Below are 27,927 nucleotides of genomic sequence, written 5' to 3' on the forward strand. Positions count from 1 at the left end.
TTTTTTTTTTTTTGCTTTTTAAAAAAATCTTGTTCTGTCAAGAAATAGTAATTAAATCAGCCTGCGTATCCAATGGGAAAGCTATGGCATTTAAGATGTTAGCCAGACAAAATGTTTAGTAGCTGAAATACAAGATATGAGCCATACTAAATTTCAAGTTTTTGTGAGGATGACAGAATTCTGATGAAGATGGGATCTCCCAGAGAAGGCTTTTTTATTCAAAGCAACCCTCATTTCTATCAGTCTCCAGAGACCTGCACGTTCCAGAGAGGATACCAAAAATCAGTCCATTAAACAGTTTAAAAAATAAAACAACAAAAAGAAGTAAACCCCAAAAACACCACACTTAAACATTGCCTACACTGCCCTAGAGAGCCATCTCCTCCAGGATGTGTAGTGTAAACTTTTATTTTAAAATCATGAGGTCCAACAGGAAATTTTAAATACCACATGAAACACTTTTCTCTTTTATTGTGAAACTTCTAAAGACTGCACAACACTGCAAAAAGGGAATTATCATCTCCTATTTGCCGACAGGGCAACTAAAATTAAATGCCCAACACATAAGTAGCAGCAAAGAACAAGCCCTGGATTGTTCTTTCAAGCTACCCTAACGCTCTGTCAAGCAAATCTTTCTTTTCCCTGCCTGATGATTTTCTTCACTGTGAAATGACTTTTTTTTTGTTGTTTCCTATCATTTTTTAAAGAAAATTAGACAATTTCTCTAGGTTTTTTTTTTATGTAATCTTTATTATTTCAGAGATCCTCTTGCAGCTTGGAAAAATAATAACTTTCCAGGCATTTATTCATTTCTGTTGAATAACCTTGATGTCTTAGTGTTTCCATTGTGAATGGAAAAGAAAAAAAATCATTACTTGTGTTTCCCCTTGACATCTACATTCCCACACTTAGGACAGTGATATATCTGGGAATTGTACTAATTGTCACTAAATGTAAGGGTTTGATTCACGAAAACAAGTCTAAAACAGGAAAGGGGAAAAAAAGACACGGCAGCATTAAAACATTAAGTTAAACATTGGCCTAAATTTGTAACGAAAAAGATATAAATAGTGAGGTGGAAGGGCGATTAAACAGTAAAATTCATTACATGAATCAATAATTTTCCTTTAAATATAGTCTAGAGTTCTAATCAATTAAAATATCATGTCCTTCAGTTTAAAACAATCTGAAGAAGGGTCAAAGATCTGTCCCGCAAGGTCTGACAGTCAATTTAAGTAGCCATGCGTGCAAGCAATGACAGAAACATCCCATCTTCCATGTTCCTCTGGTAGGACAAGAATCATATAATACAATGAAATAGAATTTAAACAAACTTAAAACAATGAGAATTCTCTGCCCCAGACTATGTCCCATTTCTTTTAGAGCTTTTGGAAGCCATAATGGTTCATAGCAGCGGGCAACAAAGAGTGACCTCTGAACAGCTGGTTCTGGGATTTAGACATGTAAATAATTTTTTCTCTTCAAACTTGAAAATGAAGGCTACAGTTTGCTCTGCCACCACTCATGGGGGTTTGTCTGATGACACGAATGTAGAAGCTTTGAGAAAAATGGAAATGTTAGTTGCCAGAAGCAAAACCGTGAGCAAATCCTGGTAAGTGAGGTCTCTCATCCCGTTGCAGGTCACCATCTCCTTTCTGTCCCTTGCCTAGTGGCAGGGGCTGTTTCAGTGCTGCTGTTACGTGCTGTGCTGGATCTTGAGCTGGCAATGTGACTTGCAAGGTTTGTTCACATCATTACAGGCAAGAGAAGCCTTAAAGTACACAGCCTGTTAAATTCTGGTAAATACACTGCTGTATATTTTAGAAGGAGCTCCTTACCACATAGTTCACAATTAGCGTGTCCATTTCAGCACTAAAAAGATACCTAGGAAAAGAAAATGTGTGTGTAAGTACAAAAAAAGTATCAGAATAGAGCACTTAGACTGAATAATTAATATCATTTTATGTTTTGCAACCATATATTTTAATCATCAAAGATGACTAAGGCTACAAATTCATGTTTATTGACAAGGATACATTTCTTAAGTCACCATTTAAAATGGATTTTTATGGCTGGTCTTAATAACCAAGAGGCAAAATTATGTTGCACTACATGAACATACTGAAGATACAAGTTGAATGGCCAAAATGATTCTCTAACTTACTAGTCAGAAAGGCAATATAACAGTTTATTGAGACAAAACAAAGAAAGAATTGTCCTATTCTCCCTATATCTATCATTTTAAAATGAGTAAAACCACTAGTTGGTCTAAAAAAACAAAGTTAACATTTACCAGGCTTGCAACACACTACAAGTTTGCATTATGAGTTTACATAATAAATGATCATCACAGGTCTGCTTCATAATGCTGATTTCAGCAAAAATACTTCCAGGAAACATGTTATATACCAAAATATGACATTTTCTCACCTCATTTTTACCAGTGAGTGCACTTCCTTCTGCTTCATGGTTCTACTTCCCCTCACATTTCTTCGTGTTCTTACATAATTATCAGACTACTAAAAAAAAAAAAAATTAATCCAAATAATCCTGTTTCCTTTTAAGAACTTTTCCAGTAGTGTGCTTAATAGTATAAGCAGAAATATAGTCAAAAACATTTTGCTCTCCTGAGGCATATAATAGTTACACACAAAAAATAGCTTCCTATAGCTTCCTATAACTTTCTATTCTACCACAGTTGCACTGTGAGGCTTATGTAATATTTAAAAAAGAAAAGTTGTTTCATGATTCTGTAGTGTCTTGTGTTCCTGCATTGGCATGAGTTTATACTCTGTGTAAGTATAGCCTGACTATGCTTTCTAACCATAGCAGTGCCAGCTACTAAAGGAAGCAGTTTCAGTCTGTTCTAGCTTAATGTCACAGCCCAGATGGAGCATACTGCTCCTTCAGAGCTGCCAGCACAGCCTCTTCTGCACTCAACTTAGCCAGGGTTTTAGTACCCCACTAATTTCAATAAGTAACTCGTCAAAGAGGGTAGGGATTGCTCTGGGAATGCAAATTCTGGTACTGAGAAAAGTGATCAGAAAGCTTAGGGCAAGATGAAAATTGTAATTATAGATACTGCAGATACATTTAGAAGAAAACATATTACCAAGAACAAAGTTAAACCTAGCTATATTTTACTATCATAGGACTGTTTCACCAATAGATGATTTTATTTTTGAAAAGTGACTAGTATCACTAAGGTAATTCCCAGCTACTAGTAGGAACTTTACACACTGACTTAATACAGTGTAAAGTGACTTAAGATCCAAATATGCCTCAGGATGATTTCAACAGTGACTATTTGAAGAGAATACCCCAAAGAAATCCACTAAAAAGTCCATTCTTTAAGCATTCCCCAAAGAATTTCTGTCAGCAAAACACGGAAAATGTTAAGCAATAATAACTAAACTTCTGTAAAACAAAAAAGAAATTCCTATTCTGTGGTTTTCTTACCTGAGCTGGATAGACAGGAATTCATAATTGAAAGTTTTATTCAGAATTGAATATGTAAAATTCTTAAGAACAGTGTTAAAATACCTTACAGGCCTCAACTCTCTCCTTCTTTTGTCTTTTTTGTCTTCATCACTCACTGGAAAAATACTCAAAATTTTTCTGTCTATTCCCTAATGTACTGACCAGGAAGAAATAAGTCTACAGTGAATCTTTATTATTTTTGTCTTTTTTGCCTTTTTTTTTTTTTTTTTTTTTTTTTTGGCAGTGGGGGGAGAAGGATTTTTTTGGTTCTTGTTTTTTGGTTGGTTGGTTGGTTTCTTGGTTTTTTGTTTTGTTTTGTTTTGTATTTTGGGGGTTTTTTGTGATTGGTTGGTTGGTTGGGTTTGTTTATTTTGCAGGGAGTTTTTGCAATTGGTTGGGGTTTTTTGTTTGGTTTGGATTTTTTTTTTGTTTCCCTTAAGTTGTGCTGCATATTGCTACCTCTTTGGACCAGGCATGCTTTTCTTTAGTACTCTCTATGCCTTATTCACATCTGTCAACAAAAAAAAGCACATCGCAGTCACACACCAAGGCACAAGTCACAAAACTCACAGAAAAAGTAAAAGAAATGATATTTATATGTCATTTTGATAGTCAAGGGAGAAGAAGTGTCCCAGTCCCTCTTTCTTAAAATAACGCTTCATACAGGTGTCATCTCTGTATTTTACTGGAGTTATCAAAAGAAAAAAAGTTGTCATTTATGGAAGTTGCTTCCTGCTATTGAAATAAAATGATGTGCTTTAAATCACAGTTCAGTTCTTCCATACCTTCCTTCCAAGAAAATCACGCTTACATGTAGGGAAATGGGAAAAAACAGTTTTATTAACCCACCGTCAACCTCTCTCTTCTGCACAAATAACACACAGAAACTCTCTTCTGGTCATCTATTCCTATCAAAAAATTGATTTAAAGTGTTTGCTGTGTCTTAAAAAAACCAACCAACCAGACAAAAAGAGTAAAAAAGAACAAAACCAATTATTGCTGCCACCCATAGCAATGATAAACTGATAAAAAACCTCACCATATTGTTTTGTCAGGCATACCTAGCAGAGATGAAGAAGTCTCTAATTAGGGCATTAATTCCACACTGCAGTGCAGTTGCAATGCAAACTCCCATTTACTGACAGGTGCAATATGTGGGTGCAAATTTCTTGGCATCAGCAATCTACTCCTTTGCATTTACATTGCTAAGCAACATCATAGCATTGATTGACTTACGTACAGTACTACACTTTCACCTCTTAGGCACAGAAAGAAAAGATTGATTCCAATTTCGGTGCCATGGTTTTAAACAGATGCAGCACCAATGAATTAGGTGCACTTACTCCTAATTTACAGTCATGGAAGAAAAATAATTTTCTTGATTACCCTACTATTTACAAAGCTCTAGCTCTTTTGGATAGAATAAAGTTACCCTGGTCTAAAACTCACATGACAGTCAGGGGCACAGTTACAGATATTTCTCCACAAGAAGATGGCAGCTGTCCTCAAAGTGTAATGCGAGTTAACTAGGAAAAGGTGATTGACTGATGCTGAGGTTAATTGCTTGTTGGCATGCTAGAAAGCCTATGCTAACAAGTGCTGCTTATAACTAACAAGTGCCAATTATTTCCTTATATTCCAGTACACATTACATTATGCTAGGCACTATCCAAACATCCAGAAAGACCCAGACATCTCTGCCCAGATCTGATAGGTTAATGATTTAAGAAAACTGTGCAAGTTACTGATGAAAATGAGTCAGTGCATGTTGCTTATCACAAATGTACAGCTCTTCATATAATGCTACGACACAGAAAAAATTTGTTAAAGCAATCAATGCACTGAACATATAGTCATAGTATAAATAGTTGTCTGGTCATAAACTTTATTTTCTCTGTTGCTGATCAAAAGCTTAAAGCTTACATTAACAGAGAGTGCTTACTACGTCAATATTAGAAGCCTGTGAAATCTAAAATATCCTGTTTCCACATCTTTGTGGAAAAGAAATTATATATATAATTGATGACCAACTGCACATACAAACCTGACAAAACTTCCCCTTTAATAAGTAGATTGTTATGTAAAATATTGCCTAATATTTGTATAATGTGTTCACCTGGCTCGAAAAAATGCTGACAGAACTAGAATGCATAGTGTTAAATTGATATTAAATTCATAATTTTGTTGCTAAAGCATCAGTAAACACCAATTTTAATTACATTCATAAAATATGAATTATGAAAGTAGGATTGTAGTGACTAATACAGATTTTCCGTGTGATAATAATGATTAAAAATAAGAATAAAAAGTAGCATCCTCTCAAAAAAGAGGACATTAAGGTACCAAAAATTATACTGCAAACCCAACCTGCCTCCCACCTCCTCCTAGACAAGTCATCTACCTTGTATCAATCAGAATAAAATAGGAAAGTTGATCTGAGTAGAAAACTTACCAAACTTTCCTTTGCAAGAAATCGTACAGTGCTTTCTCTGTTACTCCTTGCCTAATTTCAAACGAAATCTATGTAATGGCATCACAATATAGTTACAAATTTGAAAGCCTTTGGACATGCATTAATTGTGAACATTGGGGGTTTTAACACCTTTTTCTAACTGTTAAGGTGCAAACAGTGTTAAATGTGTTGGTAAGCAGTTGAAAAAGGTAAAAAGTGACTAAGCTGTGGTTTGATCTCTCCTAGTCCTGCAGTACAGGGAACATTTCAGCACAATGCTATCTCAAGAATTCAAAATAATGCAACAAAACTCTAACCATATGGCTTTTTAGGTAGGCACGGGAGCTCAGCACAGGGTTGGGTGAGGTGACCATAAAAATGAAAATATCTAAGAAAATCTAAGAACATTAAAATTGTATTTGCAAATATTGTGTTAGTATTCCTAGACCAGAATAGATATGTACATTTCTGTGCCCATCAAACACTTAATAAAAAATAACTCCTCTAGGCCATTTGCAAACTATAGTTTCATCTAGGTATATGTCAGTGTAAATCAGGAACCTTCAGTTCTCAGTTTTTCTAAACAAGTATGCCATAATCTTTCCTAGCCCTGTTTCCGTCAGACCCTCATAAATCTACCACATTGCACTGTCTCCTCAGAATGCAGTCAAATTCACAAATATTTTAAAGGTATAGTGAAATACACATATAGCAAGTCCATCATCCTAGAAGGAGTCAGTAATTTCCTTCACCTGCAGTATATATTTCATTTTAACACTTCTTTAATAGACACCAACTAATCATGTTTAAAGGCTACCTCTTTATTATTGCCCTTTATCCATAAACTGCTCTTTTCACTGACCTTAAAATATAAGGTGAAGATAGGCAATCGTTTGGTATAAATGCTTACATATATGATTTTGATTTCAGTATATGTAAGGTAGAACTAGTTGGGCTGGACACAATTTTCTTAATTTACAAGTGTCATTGCAGAATATATATTTTTTGTTCTAAGTCACCTAATACCATCAGAAATACAGATGATCCCAAAATTTAATGCCTTTCCTTTTTTTTTTCCCCTATATCCTGCATTTTGTAAAAGAATAAAATCATAATGACATTTGTAATTTCAGATCTTTTAAGAACAAAGTACTACGTGAAATTTATAATATAAAAATTCTCTTTTCCTGGAATTACAGTTTTGTATTTATTGAATGCGTTCACAGGCTCCCTTAGGATGTGAAATGTATGGAAATATATGTGCATTACTAAGGAAAGAACTAAATTTATTCTTTCCCCACATCATGCTCTTCTTTGCAGTAGAGGTTTTTAATTCAACACAGAGCTAGAATGAGATGGAGCCAATTTCCTGGTCTATATGTGTGACAAATGCTAAAAGTGGCACAAGATTAACAAATTAGTTGATGTATATATCTTTAAAGATTTTTTTACTATGTCTCAAATCAAAATGCATGCTTATTTGAAATGAAGATTTCCTTAGAGTTAAGTATTAGACAGCAACCTTATGAATTCTTGTAATTTTAGCATGAAATGATGCCACATCTCACAACTAAAGAACAGCAACCTAAAAACAAAGTCTAAGAAGGTTTTTATGGCACATCACTCTAATAATAACAACTTTTATTGCAATAAATTATATATTTTAATGATAAAATCTGATCTTTTAATAAGAAATTTGCTTTGAAAAAATTAATTATTTCAGTACACAGGTATTTCTCTTAAGCATGAATATTGACACTTTATTAAACTATCAAAATATGAAATTCTCTTGTGTTAAGCAATGTATTAGAAGCTTTTTAAAAAAATGAGTAGAGGGAGATCTACAGTATAGACAAGTGTGTCATTATAGAAAAGTTTCTTTATGATGGTTTAAAAATATAAAGTATGGAACTTGACCTTTTTAGCTGACATAGTAATCACCTACGTGATGTAATCCAGATATCTAACACCAAACAATAAAAACATCTGTGACAACAAACCACGTAAAGCTTGTGGAATTATTTAATTATTTTTTAAGAAAAGATAGCAATATTTATTAATCAGATAAGCCTGGACTGGTTCTTCTTACACAAGAACTTTTGTGTTTTGCAAATGCTACTTTTAAAGGGCTATAACATAGAAGTGAAAGGGTTTTTTTAAGTGCACATGCGTATGTTTTGGAGTTACCTCATTCATTCTTCTTTTAGGACCTTGTCATAGTCCACCTGTTTTGCTTTTGCCTAAATGACATCAAAACAATAGCTTTCTTTAGCAGAAAAAAAAATATCATACATTTCTACTGACTGTATCCAAACATGATAATACACTTAAAATTGAAGAGGAGCCATATTCAGGTTGCATGTCTCAGTCACCCAATCTCCCTTTCACGTATCTGTTCATGTTGACAGACTATGTCATAATACATCAACAGAGAGATCAGCATAGAAGAACAAAAATTCATCGCCTGACAGCAAGAGGAAAACTGATTTCTACTATTAAATTAGCAAAAAATACACCAATATTTCACTACCAATAAAGACACCATGGCTAAAAACATTCACCATATTATAAATTTGAATGAGCATGGGGAATTTTTTGTTTCAATAATCCTCAAACACAAAAAAAAAGGGAGGGGGAAGAGGGTAGACTCGAGGATGTCAACATCTTTACAAGCAAAGAATTGATTTCTGGTAAAAATGTGCCATCGCATTTTTCTTTTGTTACTCTTTTAAATATTAGTTCTAAATATTCATTTAATTAGAGACCACGGAGCACTGTTTTTGCAGGATTCTGTTCTGACAGAGGCTCATCCTTATGAGGTCAAGGAGACGTGTAGAAAATGCTCTGTGTCAACAGAGTGCATCAGCTTCTCTATAGCTGAGAATTTCGGCTTACGTAAAAAGTATTCCAGCTCTCTCATTGCTAGATATAATTTTAATATACTATATCGAGCAGTGGTGTATCACTAGGAATTTAACAATACCTGGAATAAATAATGTCTTTTTGCAGCCTGGGGCAACATCTGCCACTTATGCATTAATTCTGCCCCTGTTTGAACACTCTACAACATATGCACTTCTCTTTTGTCTGTTATCCTAGAGTTGTGTTATTCCCAAATATTGACATCATCTACTTTTATCAGCACTAACTGCTCTGAAGCTTCCTAGTCTCATGCTCAGCTCTATTTCTTTCTATTGATTATCTTCCTCACTCCAGCAGGTAGCTAGCCAGCGAGGCTGTCCTGAGAAATAGCTTCCAATGACTTTATACGCACAATTTACACGGAATTGTTTAAAGAAGATATTAGCCTCAATACAAATCAGTGAACCTCATTTAGTCAATACTGCACAATTCAGCTGTTGGCACCCTGTCACATGTTAGTCTTTAAAGTCAACTACCATACCCAATCTGCACATTAGCCATAGTATTTAGTTTCATATTAAAATGAGGCTAGTTTTTCACTTTTCTTTTTGAAATCTATTCAATATATTTTCTACATCACCTCATTGAACCATATGATAGCAATATAATTTTAAGTATAAAAACCTGAGATTAAATGGTTGATTTTGACAGTGTTCTTAAATATAATAAATTCAAAGGGAAATACTGTTAAGTTAAAATGGAGTGTTTTTCATTAAGTCCAATCAAATGGTAGACAACAAAGGATCTTTTATTTGAGAATATGAAGTGAAAATGAAAACCAGAAAACCTTTACTAAGAAAAGGTCTAGCTAAATTATGTTGGAAGGAGGTCTCCAGATTGAACCTGGGTGTTTCTTTTGCTAAGAATGAATTAAACTAAGATGCACTATGAGAGAACAGCTTACAAAAAAAGGAAAACCTGTGCTTTACAAAAATGAAAACAGGGCCTAAATACAGCTACAAAGAAAGATCAAATATTAAAAAAAAAAATTGCTACTGTAGCACCTAAACTATTCAAGGAAATTTGGGGGATTTTTTTTACCCCTTTTGCATTCCACAGCAGGGTCCCAAAATCCTAGCTGGACATTTTTACAAAAATAATCTTTTCCTTTTAGACTAACATGCTATGATCTAAACTATGATTTAGAGTACAGATAAAAGATAGATGAAAAATAAATTATTTGTGCTTATCCCCAAATCTGTTACTTGAGAAATAAGACAGCTCTTCTCTAATTTTCAATCTGTATTAGACACACTTGTTTTACTGTAATCAGCATATCCACAATGTTCATATTCAAGTTTCTATGTGCATCCTTCAGCAGGATATAAATAGGCATTGTTTCTAATTGTTGGAAGATAAATACTTGGTTTTGGCATATTTTACAAAGAAATATTTACATCTTTACTCTTAAGTGTTGCTCTTATAAAGCATAAATTCAAAGACAACCTGCAAGGATTTGTGGCTGTTATATTTTGCAGAAGGCAGAAAATAAAAAGAGGTCTGGGAGTATAAAGATAAAGAAAGGAAAAAAAAGAATAAAAAGACAACAAAATAAAAATCCCCACTTTATAACATGTGGTCAATATTTTAGAAAAGGCAGAGGGAAAATGCAGAATCTTTTTTAAGTCCTGATGAGCAAATCATCTGAACGTACTGATACACAGAGTCACCGATACCGATACCTTTTGAGAGAAAGTAAAAATTGTCTGCCTAGTGAGCAACTGGGAATATTGATATCAGATAATACCTTAATTCTAAATACTGGCAATTTGAATATATAAATAGAAATGTTTTGCATGACCTCTGCTCTCTGCTCTTTTCCCTTGAAAGCTGAGGTTCTGAGCCTCAGGTAGGAGACAGATGCTGAAAGATGACCAGTCTGGCCTTCCTGATACATCTTGGCATCATCACACTCTCTCTCACATAAACATATTTATTGCAACCTGATGCTCATAGGAAAGTTTTTTCCTCCTTCCAAGTTTCTACAAGGAACATTTCAGAAACCAAGGGGAAAAGAAGTTAAAAAGCAGTGAGGACAGAAATAGCTGCATATCCAAGCAGCAAAAAGGCAGGTGTGGTATGAGAATTCCTAGTGTTCTTGTCTGCAGTGCTCTGCTTTGCTGCTGGAGGATTTGATGGGTACTTTTCATGGGTCTATATATGCTTATGATAAGTGTACTTGGAAAGAGAAACCTTCAGGTACTGTTTGGCCTATTTACTGGGGTAGATCTGCTTTTTTAAGACAAAAGTTATGCTGTATTTCAGCTGCTATCTTCAGTGCATGTGCCTACACATTAAGTATTTTTTCCTACCAATTACATTAGTAATCACTAAAGTAGATGCAAATTCCTCTACTTATTTATTATATAAATTGCATCTTGGTAAATCTTACAAAATATTTATATGAATTCAGTACTCATACATGTTATAATTGTTCTATTGCAACATTTCCTCAATACTAAGTTAGTACTTACTTCAGTCATGTCTTTTAAGAATTGATTGATTGATAGAATTGTAGTTAGAAAAATAGTTAATTCAAAGTTAATTTCTAAAAATGCTACCCCTATAAAGTTAGCTCTGTGCTATATAATAAATATTCTGGATAAGCAAGTGTACTGACAGGAAATAAGTATACAGTGAACAGTACATTCTGGGGAAGATGCAGCATATAGAGTAAGACAACTTAGCCATTCCAAAAGTTTACAAAGTCAGTTTGATGTAGCTGTTTTCTTTTCTAAGGTAAGAAAATATTTTAATAATTATTACCTGTGTCTCCTTCACTGTGACAGGAAAAAAAACCACAAAAATTCTTACCATTTCTCATCCTTTTATGCTCATTTTTTGAGATGCATGGATTTACATACACTTAAGTTAAGCTATAATGATCATCTTTTCCATACTGTTTAAAATGGTAACTGAGTAAAAACAAATCTAGGAAGTAGATTAGTATTATTCAATAATTAGGAGAAAGAACAACTTCTGTACCTGAAACTAGAAAGCTTTTGTAGCCCATTATTTTCTTTTAAATGCATATAGTTATACTTCCAAATCTCAGGATTTCTTTAAAATATGTTCTTACTACACAGAAAAGTGCACAGGAATAATTTACAGCCAACTTTGTTTAACCGTTTATGGCTAGAATATACTATTTAAAATATCTAATAGGGAAAAACTACATTCTTCCCTCCAAAAGCATAATTATTAAAATATTATTATATTCTTGATCAGTAAGTATTGCTAGTTTCTTTGCTTAATTAGGTTTTGATTAATGCTCGCAAATTTAAATTCAGACATATTTAGCCTCTGATTTTTAGGCAGATGTCAGTCAGCATTAGTGTATCAATTTTTCATCAGAAAATAGACATGCATGTTAAAACCACATCAAAAAACATGGAGTTTCTACATGGGACCATTTTATCAATGCTAATTATATTCTTAAGATAAGCATTAACTGGGGCAAAGAGGGGAATCAAACTGTCTACAGAGCATGTGAATGTCAACTGGACATAAAACTGCCTATTTTGCTTTCTTCCTTCCTTTAGTCTCACAGCTGCTTATTTAGTGCATGTATTAAAGATACTTTAAATAAAGATATTCTCCTGACATGGTTAGCTTGGTATTCACATTTCAGCATAACTATCCAGGCAGTAGCGACTGTGTGCCAGTGTTAAAAACATGCATGTAGTATGTTCTTTGTGTGTGTTTGCATGCTCTCCTTTCATGACTGTGCGACTCTGTGTGCGTGTGTGTGTGTGTGTGTGTGTGTGTGTGTGTGTGTGTGTGTGTGTGTGTGTGTTTATAGCCCAGTGCTAAAAGTGAGAGTGAGGTCTGAGGGTGGAAATGAAGAGCATTTCCTTTTGGAAGAGCCCTACTTGACCCAAGTCCTGCCCTCCAGTTTGAGAGACAAGGATGGAAAGGGGCACTGCAAGAAGGGTCCAACACTGCAGACCACTGAAGTCACTTGTAGTTTCCAAATGTGCTTTAAAGGAAAGTTTTAGATATACAGAGCTGAGAGTCCTGTGAGCTGTATTAAAGGAATCACAGCTACACAAATCAAGCTTACTATTAAGAAAACCTTTTGGGGGTTAAAATTAAGTGGCAAACCAGATGCACCATTTCTCTGCAATTCTAAAGATAATTCTAAAGCGCTGCTCAGCTGGTGCAACATGTTATTTTGTGTTCACAAGATGAAGTGGAATTTAAATTTTAAAGATTTTGAAGAGTTTTGAGGGAGGCCTATTTAGCTTCCACTTAATTTAAAAATTAGTCTTGGCTGTCTTCTCACTCCATCAGTCCTTGAATCAAAATTCCAAATCAGAATCTATTATTTTCTTACTCATGTTAAGCAGCATTTAGTGGAGGGAAAGGATTTTATTTACATTAAGGAACCAATCTTACAGTTTTTACACAGGAAAAGCACCCTTTAGAGCCAATAGCAATTTATATTTAAAAAAAAAATCAAACAAAAAACCTCCAAACAAACCAGCTTTCATTTTTCAGCATTACTTACATTAGATTTCACTGTATTCCAGAAAAACACAAGAACAGAGCACAACTTGCAGTATCAGTGTTCCTTCTGTCCCTTTCTCTCCCTCTCACCTGCACCATTTTGATTTTAAATTTGCTGGAACCCATTCAATTTATAAATAATCTTAAACCATTGAACTGTTTGCTAGTTTATTTGAACAGGCAACAACATTATTGAAACAAATCTAGTTAACAAGGTAATTAGCTTTTGCAATTTTCCTCAGAAGGCTGGGAACCAACAGTTCATCACAGCACTGCACAAATAGCAGTATGCAATGTAAAGCCTCTGCTTACAGGGGTTTCTATCAAAACTCACTGGTCACATTACCAACAAAGGCATTGTTTCCAAAAACTATCTAAGGGCCACCAAAGCTGATTCATTCACTTGAAGTGGAAGGATGAAAATATTTTCCAATAGTAACCTACTGTAAAAGCATAGGCAACTGCTGGTGTTGAAAAGATGGGGCTAGAACCACAAAAATCCTTTTTCTTGCTTCCACAAAAGGCTTTAGGCCTAATTATTTTTAAGTATAATCCAGCCAGCATCTTCTCATGCTTAGCTGCACTGAGTGACACTATTTGTGATGCCCAGTCTGCTGAAACTGAGCAGGTTGCTGTCAGTTTAAAAATGACTATAATAAAAGTGACCATGAAGATGGATCTTGTGATTTTGCGTTTCTAATCAGTCATCTGTGAAGAACACTTTTGCTTTGATTCAGCAGACTGGTGACAGCCATGATTGATAGTGCATGAGGATGAAAAAAGGTTATTAACTGTCTTCCTATTAAACTCAATGTATTACCCCTCTAGGTGCATCTCATACTTTAACTTAAAGTACTTACTCAGGTAAGGTCAAAAATGAACTCTATAAACACAGTATCCATCCTGTTGTAGATGAACCAGAGGCTCTAATGCTAAATTTTGAATGTTCAGCACTAAAGCATATCTGAATCCTGACACCTTAATTACTGTGCCAAAACCAAACACGGAGCAGACCTTTGCATGCCTCTAAATATATAACTATACAGAAGTATTTCTGTATGAAACAGGGACAGATCAGTTGCTTCTGTGTGCATACAAACACACAGACAAATATGTTTTGCTTACTATAATAAGCTCAAAATAAAAGTTTGAATAATGTTATGTTAACTAAAAAACGTAGGAGATATGAGGTGTCTGGGGGGGCTCAAGTATAAATCTTACACAGAAAACAGCATTTTACCTACTTGTAGTTAACTCCATTGTTAACTTGATCAAGTGTGATTTAATAATTTATGAAGGCTTCCTATTAAAAGAAAATACAAATGTTTTAGCATAAATATAGAAGCATCTATTTGTTGCCTTACAAAATGTTTTAGGTTAGATTTTTATTCCCTTTTTACTGATGACAATACTCACAATTATCTACTGAAAAAAACCAAAGGAAAACGGCACATATATTCATTTTCAAAATAATTATTTGGTAGAAATAATGATTCTCGGGGTACTTCTAATTTCTAAGGATGTCTCTGTGAAAAGATAATTTTAAAGGAGCTTAAGGAGAAAAAGAGTGAAATGCTTTTTCTGTGTTCATTTTTATTCCTCCTGAAACTAGAAATGAATTGAAAGAGGAAAGTTGTCCACATTGTGCATGCAGGTTAGCATCTTTTTAGATTCACAAGTTTAATTTAGGAATTAGGCATTTTACAAGCACTTCTTCATAATCAGTAGAATTTTAAATTTTTAAATCTACTTTATGAATAAATTTCAGATGTTCTTTGAATTTGTTTATGCATATCTTACTTTACAAAAAAAAATCTCATAAAAATAGGCAGACAAATAGATCAAAAATCCTATTATTCTAACTACAGTGCACACAGTTTCATCAGAACGAATGTACAAGACACACTTCTTTAAAATAAGCTATATAAGCTCTTTCCACATGGTATATAACATCTCCCTGCAGAATACATCTATTCTGTATTTGTTTTCCAGAGTATTAAAACATACTTTTAAATTTAGTTTTATAATAGTCCTTCATTTCCACTTTTACGTTACATCAAGAATATTTTTTCACTCATTAACATCATTTCAGAGGGAAGCAAGAAAATTATACCAAGCTAGATCCTTTTCAGGAAAGAAGGAAAAAGTATCTCTCTATCTTGACTATTCTACAATGTACTGTCATGCAGTCTGCAGCCTAAGTAAATACTTTAATCTTTTCAAGGTGATATTGAATTTCAGTTGTTCCTGTTATTTTTAAAAAACTTTTTTAAAAACATTCACAGCTGATTAAAATCCAGAAAAAATATAGTCTACCTAATATGATGCTATCTCATGAAAAAAAAAAAATATTAAACTATCCTCTGTAACATCTTTATTCCTGGAAAGTGTGTTCCTTTCAGGTGTGGACTTGGGAATAGGCACCAATTTTGCCTTCAGTAACATTTCTGCTTCATAATAAATTGCAATCCTGTTGTAGCCCCGTGTGGATTTACAACTGGCAGGCTTTCTCTCTGACAATTTGGGGTCACTGTGGATATAGGTGAGCAATAATTTCAGAGGTGATGGAGATATTGACAGAATTTAGGAGTCCAAGTTCCCGGGCAAATATTTGTAAAATGTACACTCCTACATTGGGTTTTAATTAATAAGACTTCTGGATTATACTGTTTCCCTTGTTTGTGCATCGTATTTTCTCTGAAACTATAAAAAAAATATTAATTTCCACTTGTGCCTTTGTCAGTACTATGAAACACTTAATGTAAAAAAGCTATCATTCCTCCCTCAAGCACATTTAAGTAAAGAAGAAAGTTACAGTTATTAGAGGCTTAGCTAAAAACCATGTAGCGTGCTTTCAGAAAATCTGAATTATATGACAACATTTGTTTTGGGTAGCCTTATGGGGGCCTGGAATAGGTAAAATCATTCAATCAGACATCACACCAAACAGAAGCCCTGATGGTAGTGAGAGTTTCTAACAATGGGACAGACCTAGGTTTACTCACTCGAGAAGGGTCTGGCAGGATCAAGCCCCCTCTGTTCACTTCATGTGTGCAACCTAAAGAGAAGAAGTAAGTCTAAATGTAACTCCAGCTGTGTGTAAAACAGCAAAAACTTTTCAGTCAGTATGGAAGAAATTAATGAATTAGATTTATTCCTCCGGCTTCTTTAAAAGAATTGTCACAAGAGCTAAACAGAAGATCCCAATTAATGAAACAAAGGAAAGTTTAGGGCCACTTAACCTGGAACAATCATTTCCTCTGGTTAAGGTTTATATAAAACCCAGAGCAGGCCTGAAATGTCAACTCCAGTGGTACCCTTTGAAATCCTGTTTTATTCCAGCACTCACTACACACACGAAAGCAAATCCTTAAACTGCAGGCTAAGTGCATGTGGCCCAACCAGGACCATACAAAGGCAACACACGTAGCATGTGTCACAGCCAGCAGCACATGAGTGACTTCGCCAGGGGGGATCCCTCATCTAGATCCCACTCCAGACAATCAGGACACAGCAAGGGAAAAGGGAAAAAAAAAAAAAAAAAAAAAAAAAAAAGAAGAAGAAGAAGAAAAAGAGACCAAGAAGCGGGGGGAAGGAGGGGGAAAAAAAATAGCAAGAAGAGCCAGACTCCAAAGCCCACCTCCTGCCCCAGACAAACAAGGGCAGGTAGAGCGGCTGGGAAAGCCGGGCACCTCCCGCGGAGGGGATGCTGCCGCGGCCAGCGGGGCACCGGGCGCCCTCCGGCGCGGGGCGCGGGGCGCGGAGCGGGGCCCTCGCACCTGCCGGGCCGGCCGAGGGGCCGCGCCCCCGCCCCGCCCCGCCCGCCCGGGCCGCCCCCGCCGGAGGTGTCGCTGCTCCCGCGGGGCCCGGCGGAGCGCTGCGCCCGGGGCCGGTCCCTGCGCGGCCGCCGCGGCGTGCGCGGCTCGGGGGCGCTGCCCGGCGGCGGAGGGGAGCGGGGAGCGGCCGCTCCGCATCCCCGCAGCTCCGCGGGGCTCCGCGCACCGCCCCGCCGACACGGGGAGAGCGGGGCGGGTAATGAATTCCAGCAGAGAGCTCGAGAGGAGGCATTTTTCAGAGATCTGCCATATTTAACATTGACCACACTAAAGATGTTATTAGCGACGGAGGGGTGGGGAGGGCAACGGGGGATGCGATAAGGGAAAATAGATAATGACACATAATCCAAACCAGAAGTTTGAAACCAAGTTAGTCCGTTCAACTTTCCCCCCCTCTCCCCCTCTCTCTCTCTTTTTTTATTTTTTTTATTTTTAAAAATTTTTTTAGTTTTAATGGGCTGGGACTGAAAGACTGGGAGATAAACTTGTTAAGGAAAGAAATACTCCTCTAAGCAACCGGGTAAACAAAATAGCTGAAGTGAAACAGTGAAGGAGATGGGGGTAGGGAAATGCAAAGGACATACTACTATTTAGAAACCCCAAAGGAAATTGTAAAGTAGGAAATGAAAAGGAGGAGGAGAAACATTTCTGTTGTAAATTAGAGGGAATGAAGAATAGTGGGAGAAAAGGGGGAAATAGCTGCAGAAAGTCTGAAGTAAAGCTCCACTGAAGATTAGCCAATGTCTAAAATATTTCAACTGTGGAAAGAGCATGATGTGCTCATCCCTTCAGCATGGGTGTGTGAAAGGGAAATGAGTAGGGATAATTACTAATATAGCACATGTCCGGAGGAACCAATCCAAAATAACATAAATTTGGCTGGTGAAGACAGATAGGAAAAAGGCTGGAAGAAAACTTAGGAATGCTGATACCCGAGAGGAGACGAAGAGAATTAAAGAAGGAGAAAGGTTTCAAAAGTACGGGAAAACTTAGAGAACCAGCTGGACCGGGAGGAAACAGCTACGGCAGAGATGGGGCGAGAGAATGTGAGAGAGAAAGAGAATGGAAGAGATTTAGGGGAGCAAATATACCTGGGAGAGGGAACAGTTGGAGCGGATGGGAAGAAGGAAAGCAGGAGCGGAAAACTAGGAGAGAGGGAAGGAGGGACAGAGGGAGGGATGTGGGGAGAGAGGGAAGGAGACGGAGGGAGGAGACAAGGGCTGAAGTCTCCCAGCCTGGGGAAGGTGCAGCAGTGAGTGAGAGAGAGCTCACTCGGAGGGTTAGGTTAGATTTCCAGAGCTCTTAGAGCTCATCGACCAGACCGCTGGAGTCACTATTCAGCCCGAGTCCCAAACACACGCCTCACTAACTACTTTACAGCCACTTTCATTGATTTTCTTTATCAAATAAACATAATACCCGTTACAGCAACACTTCCTCTTCGCGCAGCCAGAATGCCACAAGCTGATTGCTGCATTTCTCCGGCTTGCAGTTCCCCACCCTCCACCCCTAAATAAATTGTGTTCTTTCACTTAAGTGGTCAAATACATTATTGCTTGCACAATTTTTCTGTAATCTGGAAGGTACACTGCCAGCTAGGCAAATTGTTTAAATTATAAGGCAAAAGGTCCCCCTTCCCATCGCCCTAGTGTGGAGACAAAATTTCGCCCCATAAATTCAGGGGTAGCTTATATATTTACATACTTATTTACCGCTATTAAGAGGTAACTTAATTTAAGGGGTGATGTCAAAGAGAACAGTTCTGCCTTAAAAACTGCAGGAAAAAATTAACGCAGTTTTACCACATGCATCTAAACTGTCACTTAATCTAAGCATTTCAGCCTCAAATTTCAATTTTATTTAAAAAATCCCCTAAAAGTATTCCCCTTCAAAAGCTGTTTTTGAACCAGGCTCTTCCATATATGTCAAAGGGCTGTTGAATTATTCATTATTATAATTACTATCATCATTGTCATTATCCCTTTCCATGTGGAAATAATTTTATTATCGTAATTTGATATCTGAAGAATTTCCTGTTAGTCGTTTGATAATAATTTTTTTTCTACTGAAAAGAAAAGTTTTGTTTATAAATGAGAGAAAAATATTTTAAATGCTTTTATGTTTACTATAGATTTCCGTTTATCTAATCGATTGGAATGCCAATAAATCGATTAAAGGTTTAGTGTTTTACAAACAACCATTTTGTGCTTTTTGATTTTACGTTCTGAATGATTTTAATAAAGCTAATGCCTTCTCTCAGCGTTTGTTCACCCCAAACCTAATATTCCATCATTTCTGCTATTTACAATTGCAATTTAAAGTGTTTCTAATGAGAAAAATAAACACAAATAAAAGAAGGAAATAATCTGATGAAATTACGTTGTGCCTGTGATCAACATATTTAGGCAAAGCCCTTAAAAATCTTGGTGAATTATATGCGATCATACAGTGATTGCGGAATATTAAATTAAACTTAGATAAATCCGCATTGAAGGAGGCAGCACCCAATCCTGAATTTATTTCCCATTTTCTATAACAGCATCACTGCGCTCCTCTCTTTGCAATGACAATGTGCCAAATCTAGGCATTTTGAAAACATTTTCCATATGCTTTAACTGGAGACTGATAGACAAAGAAGAAAAGGAGATGGTCTTTTTTCTCTTGAGGTATATTTCCTTTAACTTTTCCTCCAACCTTTTCTGATCTTCATCATTTTTTAAACAAAAGTTTGAAAATCATTAGGACGTCTTTTTTTCCTTTTACTTGTTTTTTCCTTATCGCGTAATCAATTCCTGAATTGTGGGGTTTCGGTTATGCTTTAATGCAGGACTATAGAACTGTCATTTCTATACCTTGGCGGACAACATTTTGGGGAAAAATCATTGATTCATTTAGTTTTCGCTTGCTGCTTTTTGTAATTAAAGATGGTTTTAATTATGCTTTTTTTTTTTTTTTTTTTGTAAGTCAGATCAGATGTGCTGCTTGCTTGCTGGAAGGTTTTGGTTTTTTTTTTTTTTTTTCTTTTAACGGTGCTTTTAATTTATGTGTAGTTTTTACGGATAACACAGAGGTGGTGGCTTTTATTTAGCTGTAAAATCCACACGTTTTCTTTGAAAACTTGGCTCCTTGGGCGAAAATAACTTTTTCTGGTTGCTTTATAATCGCTGTTTGTCGCAGAGGTAGTTTAGCATATTGTCTACACAACAAAGATTCCTGTTTTATTGGCAGTGTGGATTGCTGGATTTAGGTATAAATATTTCATAACTTTCCTCTTTCTGCAGTAAGATCGGTAGTTTTATTGGCTTTTTCTCCTTTTTGTCTGTCTTTCTACCAGAACCGTATTATTTCTGAAGTCCCTTTTTGTCCTTTTCCAGGATAGAATGTAAAATTTTTCCCTTGGATATATCACTGCTGGAAATATGCTCTTGGGCTTTCTGGAGGGGATGGGGGGGAGCGGTGGTAAGCGGTCGTTTTCCTTTATTTGCATAAGAGCTGGTGAAGTGCCTGTGAAGTTGGTGAATTGCTATTGTTTGGGGCTAGTCCTGACTGTTTTTGTTTATAAACACTGGGGTGGTTGCCGGGAGGGGAGGGAGGTCAGAGCACTGTCAAAGCGCTGACCTCTGAAAGCCCAGAGGGCGCCTGGCTCCTTCACCCTCTCCTTTCTCTCTCTCCCTCTCCCTTTTTCTTTCCCTTCCCATCCAAGGCCAGGAGCTCAGGTTCAGGGCATTTAATCCCCGCGATCTGCCCAAGAAAGGAGCTGAAAAAGGGCTGTTAAGGCTCCGGAGGAAACGCCGGCAGCAGACTTAGACCTGGAAGGCTTTTATTTATAGTAATGTCCGGGTGCGCGTTTTTGTACGGCTCCAGCCAAAATAACAACAAGAAGAAAAAGCCAATCGGGATCGGCACTATTTAGCTCAAAATCTCAGCGAGATGTCTATACTATTCGGCTGTGATTCTTCTCTAAGGTCACTGCTCGTTAGACGCACTTTCAGTAGGTGAATGCCAAATCTGGGGCAGTGAAGGCAGAATTGAAATGCAGCATGTTATTGTTGTTTTATTTCTTTTCCGAACAAAACTTTCCAGGAATCAGAGCGGGGATTTTTGTTTTCTTTCCCTCCTCCCTCTTCTCCTCGCACCCCCCCCCGAACCCCCCTCCCCGTTTTAAGTGTGTAGTGGAATGTTTTGCGGGGGGTGGGGGGGTGGCGGGGGAGAGCGCTGTAAATTAACCAAAGATTTGTATACATGATACCTGCAAAGAAAGAAATTATTAATAATAGCCAAACGCTTTGGGTTCAGAGTCAATTTCATCTCGGGGAAGAAAAAAAAAAAAAAAGGGAAAAGAAAGAAAAAAGTACAAGAGATTGCTATCAGGTTTAAGTATGTTTTGAAAAGAAGTTGCTGAGTTAAACAAAAATGTTAGTTAACACACTGCCTTTGTCAAATAGCCCCCGGGAGGAGAAGAGACAACAAAAAGGAGAGGAGGTGGGGGCTGGGGATCTGAAAGTGTCTGTAGCTCAGATAAAGGGTCTGTAACACTGAAATCTTGTAATACCTCGTTTCAAACTGAGCTCATCTATAGACTTAGGGAACGCAGTAAAAAGACATGGATCCCCTTTCCCTTGGGTTGGGGTCTGGGGAGAGGAGAAGGTGGGGGAAGGGAACACTTATTAGGGAATTATGTCGGTTTATTAAAGAGGGGAGCGGCTATGTCTGTAATTATGCAGATCCTTGTGCCCCTGTGTGTCCGCAGCGCAGATTTAGGGAGTGAAATGAGCTTGACGGGGAGACGTGGTGTAACAGAGCCCGGTTTGGGCTACGATTTCTTTGTCTATTAAAGAATGGTCAGTGTCGGGCTCTGGCCCCCACCAGCTCCGTCTCGCCCAGGCCAATAAGTTTTCCTTAGGGCCAAGGCTGGAGATGGTAAAGGGCAGAAAAGGCTGAGGGGTTTTTGAGGTTTTTTTCCCCTCTTCCCTTTCTTTGAAATGTAACGTCACTATCAAGAGCTTTTTGTGGTTTCAACAGGAGGCTCGAAAAAAATCCCAAAATATGTAACGGTGCCTGCAGGAGAAGTTCGGAGGAGGTGGGCGGGGGGTCCATCGAGACCAGAGGAGAGGAGCTGAGAGGTTAGGCGAGACTCTTCGGGGGCGATCAGCTGAGCGAGAGAGGGAGGAGAGAGGGGAGTGGGAGTGGGAGCCGGGCCGGGCCGGGCCGCGCCGCCGGGAGCCGCCGCCGCCCCCGGAGCCCCGCACCGCGCCCGCGGGTCCGCCGCGCCCGCCGCCCCCAGCCCGCGCTGCGCTCCGCGCTTATCGCATCCCGCAAACCTGCTGCTGCTGCTGCCTCCCGGAATTAACCTTCTTCGATTTTTCCTATCTACGTGGCGATCCCCGGGTTCCTTCTAAACTGTTAACATCCCGTAGTGCCTTTTTTTTTTTTTCCCTACACCCCCCATCCCCCCCTTGATAGGTACTATTTTTAGGGAGAGAGAAAGTGGGAGAGACAGAGAAACAGAGAGGTTTAAAATGTTAAGATGGACAGTAAACAGTGGCAGAAGAAACCCTGAAAAATGTGGACTCTCCTATCGCAATTCCTGCCTTATTCCCCCCTCCTTTGTTCCTTAGCTGTAACTCAAGAACACCATAAACCTATATCCCCCTCCAAGACGAGAGAAAGGGGGGAAAAAATCTACAGCCAAAAAAGAATGACTTGACTGTTCTGACGTTTGGTGTTTTGACATTAATGACATTAATGATATTGATGTTTCACCAGGAAAAAAGCACTAGGAATAAAAGAGGTGGGGGGAAGTGCGGGGGGGGACGACTTTAAAACTAAATTATCTTCGTTTCCTTATTCTTCCGTGACATTAAGTATACGTGTTTCTTCACTTGAATTTGAAATAGATGTATTGTTCTCAGGTGTTTCTTCATCACATTGTATTTAATTGTCTTCAGTCTTAGGAAATGTGTTGCCATCCTTCAGGCATGCACTTGAATGGACAATGCATCCTTCTATCTCAGAGTCCCGTTTCGTCTACCATTTAAACCTAAAAGCCCTCTTTCCATCATACTCCCTCAATCTGATAACTGTAAACAGGTTTCAGAGATTTCATTTTCAGTCTTTGTTTGCATTTTTTTTCCACCGTGTAAACAACAATGCAGAATATCGCTATTTCCTTATTACGTTCATTGCCAGGGCGCAGTGCCTGTGGAAATCTGCATACATATGCTCACACCTTTTTCCATTGATGAGCTGGTGCAGTGCATAGGTGAGGCTCGAAAAAGCAACAAAGTTGCTCTCACTAACCCTCCAATGCCCCTGACTTTCCCCGCAAGTTTGAATCTTGAAGATTTTCCTGAAGTTTAAACTAAGGTTTCTCTGGATCGGGGTAGGGGTCCTCCCTTGCTTTATTTGCAGATTTCCAATTTTTTGAATAGCTGTACATTCACACTCGCAGTTTGTTATGAGGGGTGTTTTTTGGTTTGGTTTGGTTTTTTAAAAATCCTTTTTTTTTTTTTTTGTCCCCTTTTCAAAGACTAAAGACTTCTTTTTTTTCTTTCTTTTTTTTTTTTTCCTTCCTTCAAAACTGTCAGGACCTTCACTCTGACCTTAAACATCTGCTTTTAGACACTCGGTTCCCTGACACTGGCCTGTGCTTCCTTAAGGGCAGCCTTAATTCATCATCAGGTGGGGATTTTCCTATTAGCGTTAGTTCCAGTACTTGCAAAATGTTCTCCTGGAGCAGAAGGTTTAGGGCCCAGATAGGTGTGTATTTCTGCCATCCTGGCTTTTGCTGGTTTGTTGTTGTTGTTGTGCATGTGTGCTTTTAACGGAAGGTTGTGATAAAACCTTCCTGCTGGTTTTTAGTGTTTAAGGCCTAAGACAAGGTTTCTGCGCGTATCGCAGGAATCACGAACTTCAAAGGCATGTCAGCTCTAAGGTTACGGTTCACCTGCGCGGGGTCCTTGGTACTGTAAATATCTCCTGCATGTAACTGTGACTTAGTGACCATTTCTGGTACACCCATTTCTGGAACAGCATTATCAAAAATCTGCACGTGTTCCTGCGGTGTGTTCGGATGCTCTTTGAATAGTCATGTTTTTATCTTCAGTAGGGGGTATTTTAAAGTATGTCTATTCCTAGTTTTAGTTAATTATCTTTTAATGAAAGTGTCAGTCATATTCACATCTGCAGTATTAGGTTAAGATAATTAGATTTTCAAATGAGAAGCAATCTTCTTAAATCCCACACAGGAAAATATTTGTAGAAGATTCCGATTTATAATGACATCTGTACATTTTACCCTACTTTTCATCATAATAGTGTGCCCCCCTCCCCCCAAGAATGAAATATGTCTGGTAAAATATAGCAGATAAAATATTAATAAAATATCAATACTTGCAGAGAAACTGGAAGATGATGCATGTATATGCATGAAACCTGTATTGTATGCAAAGAGACCCTTTCCCTGGGCTGATATTTACTTCATTTTGATAAGACTGTTTACAGTTGATATTGTATGTTCTGTAAAGGCTTTGCTTTTTACTTTGTTGGTACCTCCAAGCAATTACATGGTGGTCAACAAATAAAGTGTGTGAGTGTGTGTGTGCTGAGTGTATGTGCATATGTGTTAATATGACATAGGGTGTGAGTGTGCACGTGTGCATTTGTGTGCATATGTGTAAATAAATCCATCTTTATCTCTTTATGGGTAGTTGTTCCCTGTCCTAGATATATTACCTTTCCTTTTGCAGATGTGTCATACATTCATTAGCCCATTGAAAAAAAAACGGGATGCAAAAATTTTTGTTTTCATTAAATCCCCATTAAAAGAGAGAAAATGTAACATATGAACAGACAGGCAGACAGAAATATCTCCCTGATGCAATAATTAATTTGGGGACCCGTTTCTTTTCAAGTTTCCGAACAGTTAAAAGAGCAAGTCTGCCACCCTCCTATTTTTATTTTTTTTTTTTTAATTTTCCCTAGCCATCTACTTTGTGTGCCTGTGCGTGTGTGTCTGTGTTACTAATGAAGTTTGCAGACTTGTGTTTGTATCCATGAGCTCCCTTCTGCTGCCCCTTCTTCTCTGGGCTGGCTCAGTGGCTCCCGCAGCCCCAGCGAGCCCCCGGCAGCCGCGGCAGCTCCGGCTCCTCCGGCTCCGGGGCTGCGCGTCATTTGCAGCCCGGAGAATGTTGATCACCTCACTAATTACACCTCTCCCTCTCCTCTTCCCTCTCCTCTCCCTCTCCCTCGCTCTCCCTCTCCCTCGCTCTCTTTACTCTCTCTCCTCTCTCTCTCTCTCCCCTCTCTCTCTCTCTCTCTCATTCCCAGAGTGCATATCGGGAATAGACACACAAAGACATGCGCACTCAACTTAATCAGCCATTTTTTTAAACAGGGCTAAAACGATAATAATTAGCAGAATAAAGACATATCGGATTTTCATTTCCTTTCCTCCTTTTCCCAACCCCTTCACAACCAAACAGCGAGACCGCGGTCGGCACATGCTTTAACAACTCCCGGACCCCAAAGGACCGCTCCATGCCCCCCACTTCTTGCTCAATCATTTTTATTTTCACCCAATAAAGTTGGAGGATTATTTTTTTTTATTATTTTTTTAATGAACCTTCTCTCGTTTACTTGGATGTGATCAGCTGTTAAGTAAATAAAGCAAAACAAAAAAGAGAGGCGAAGATCCAGTAGGAACTGCGAGGGGAAATGGAAAGTAAGTTTTTTCTTTAACTTTTATTGAGTAGTTTGTGTTAAATTTAGGTCGAGTATCGATTATCTTTCCAGGCTGATCTTGCACAATCTTTGATATTTCGCTCTCGCTCTCTCTCTCTCTCCCCCTCTCTCTGTGCCTCTTTCTCTCTCTCTCACATACACACACACACACTCACATCCCCAGATCCCATGTACCTCTCCCCTCTCTCTCTCCCCCCTTTTTCTGCCTGTTTCCCCACTTTTAGGTACTGTATTTGCTCTCATTTCGGAAGGAGGGGCTGCTTTTTCTCTCTCCCTTCTTTCTTTCTCTCACTGCCTTTCTCTTTTATTCCGGGGGTTACGTTTTGTTTGTGTAATTTTTTTGTTTTGGTTTGGGGCTGTGGGTTTCTTTTCTTCTTTTTTTTTTTTTTTTTTTTTTTTTTTTTTTTTTTTTCTCTCTTTCGGGCTGTAACTTTCAGATTAAGTGGAGGACCCTGCTCGCTTTGCAGAAGAGGTTCGGGGGATGCCCCCCACTTTTTATTTCGCTCTTTTTTCCTAGGGAGCTCGGGGAGGGGGGGAATACTGTCAGATTAGGGAAGACGGTACGGCTGTCAGAAGTCATCCCTTGCCAGCCCCTTTGGAGCTCGCACTTCTCTTTCGCAGCTTGGTCCCCCCGAAACTTTGAGGTGCCTTTTGAAGACACATTCTGCTCTCCCACCCTCCTTGCCTCTCCTCCTCATCTCCACCCCCCTCGGCCTCTCAAACTTTCGCTTTCGGGCGCGGGGGGGATGCCAGCAGGGCAATGGGGACCCTGACTGCGTGCGTGTGTCCAGGTTGTGGGGTGCTTTTTCCCCTGTCCCCCCCCTCCTTCTCCCCCGTTTTCTTTTGCAGGTAGGTTTCTCAGGAGCAGAGGCAGGGTGGCCGTGCGGGTGTGTGTGTGTATGTGTGTGTGTGCGCAGGGGATCGCTGCTGGCTGCCGGCAGTGGCAGCGGAGCCGAGGAGCCCGTTAGGAGCGCGCTCTGCCTCTCTGTCAGTTTCGCCGCGCGGCGCGGGGAGGCGGCCCGGCCCGGCTCGGCCCGGCTCGGCTCGGCTCGGCTCGGCCCGGCTCGGCTCGGCTCGGCTCGGCTCGGCTCGGCTCGGCTCGGCTCGGCGCGGCTGGGCTGGGCTCGGCCGGGCTGGGCTGGGCTGGGCTCGGCGCGGAGCGGAGCGGCCCCGCTGGCGGGGATGTGGAGATGCGCGGCTGCCGCTGCCTGCGGGCGGCTGCCGGCCCGGCGGGCGCCGGCTGAGCCCGCGGCATCCCCGCCGAGCCGAGCCGTGCCGAGCCGCTCCGCGGAAGGGCTCTCGGGCAGGGTCGGGGACTGCTTTCAGCGAAGCCTTTCTGAGATTTTTTGAAAGGGAATGTTGGTTTTGCGGGACATTTGCCCCTTTTTTAAAAAAATTTTTTTATTTTTTTTTTAACCGAGGGCTAAGGTGTATTAAAAAAGAGAGCGCAAACAGACAAAAAAAAAAAAAAAAAAGGAGAAAAAAAAAAAAAACTGCGAGCCGCAGTTTGGTTCCTGCTCTAACTGCTCGTGCCAGAATCAAGTGCATCCCTTCCCATCACGGCGGCTAATGGCAGACGCGTCCCTGCTTTCCCGTCTTTCCTGACATGAAATTTCCTACAAAATTGCTAATAAACTTTCCCCCCATCCGATGCCAACTTACGGCGGTTCCCCTCCACTCCTCCCCTGCTGCATCTTCTTCCCCCCCACCCCCCAGCCTCCCCAGCAGCGGCAGCAGAAAACACACGGGTTGGTATTTCTTTTGTTACCTGCGAGCCGGGCGGCCGGGGGTCTCTCATCGGCTGCTTAGGGCACTGGGTCCAACCGAGAGAGGAGCCACATCAGTCGGGTTCAGCCTGTTTCACCTCAGCGCCGTCCCGAGGAGGCTTTAGCCACCATTCAGTAACACACCCTCCTCCTCCTCCTCTTCCTCCTTAGGTACCAAGGCAGAGATCGCAAACACAACACCCCCCTCCCCACCAAAAAA

At 39.1% G+C, this 27,927-nt stretch overlaps 1 protein-coding gene and 1 long non-coding RNA gene across 4 annotated transcripts in view; one reads left to right on the forward strand and one right to left on the reverse strand.

Moving 5' to 3' along the window:
- Positions 1–23: 23 nt before the first annotated feature.
- On the reverse strand, positions 24–27,911 carry LOC116993832. The gene is made up of 4 exons (XR_004417381.1): positions 27,710–27,911; positions 16,369–16,421; positions 2,431–2,519; positions 24–1,884 (listed from the first exon to the last, which is right to left on the reverse strand). It is a non-coding gene; the product is annotated as an uncharacterized LOC116993832 (long non-coding RNA).
- Positions 19,728–27,927, forward strand: part of ZFHX4 (zinc finger homeobox 4) — a 154,443-nt gene continuing 146,243 nt past the window's right edge. For 2 of the 3 annotated variants that reach the window (XM_033054894.2, XM_033054927.2), the window contains exon 1: positions 25,491–25,921. The gene's annotated coding sequence lies outside the window, so the exon portion shown is untranslated. Of the gene's footprint in view, positions 19,866–25,490; positions 25,922–27,927 lie in introns of those variants that run through there. The other variant, XM_033054910.2, reaches the window with a different exon arrangement.

Source organism: Catharus ustulatus, chromosome 1 (assembly GCF_009819885.2).
Source record: "Catharus ustulatus isolate bCatUst1 chromosome 1, bCatUst1.pri.v2, whole genome shotgun sequence".
Taxonomy (NCBI): domain Eukaryota; kingdom Metazoa; phylum Chordata; class Aves; order Passeriformes; family Turdidae; genus Catharus; species Catharus ustulatus.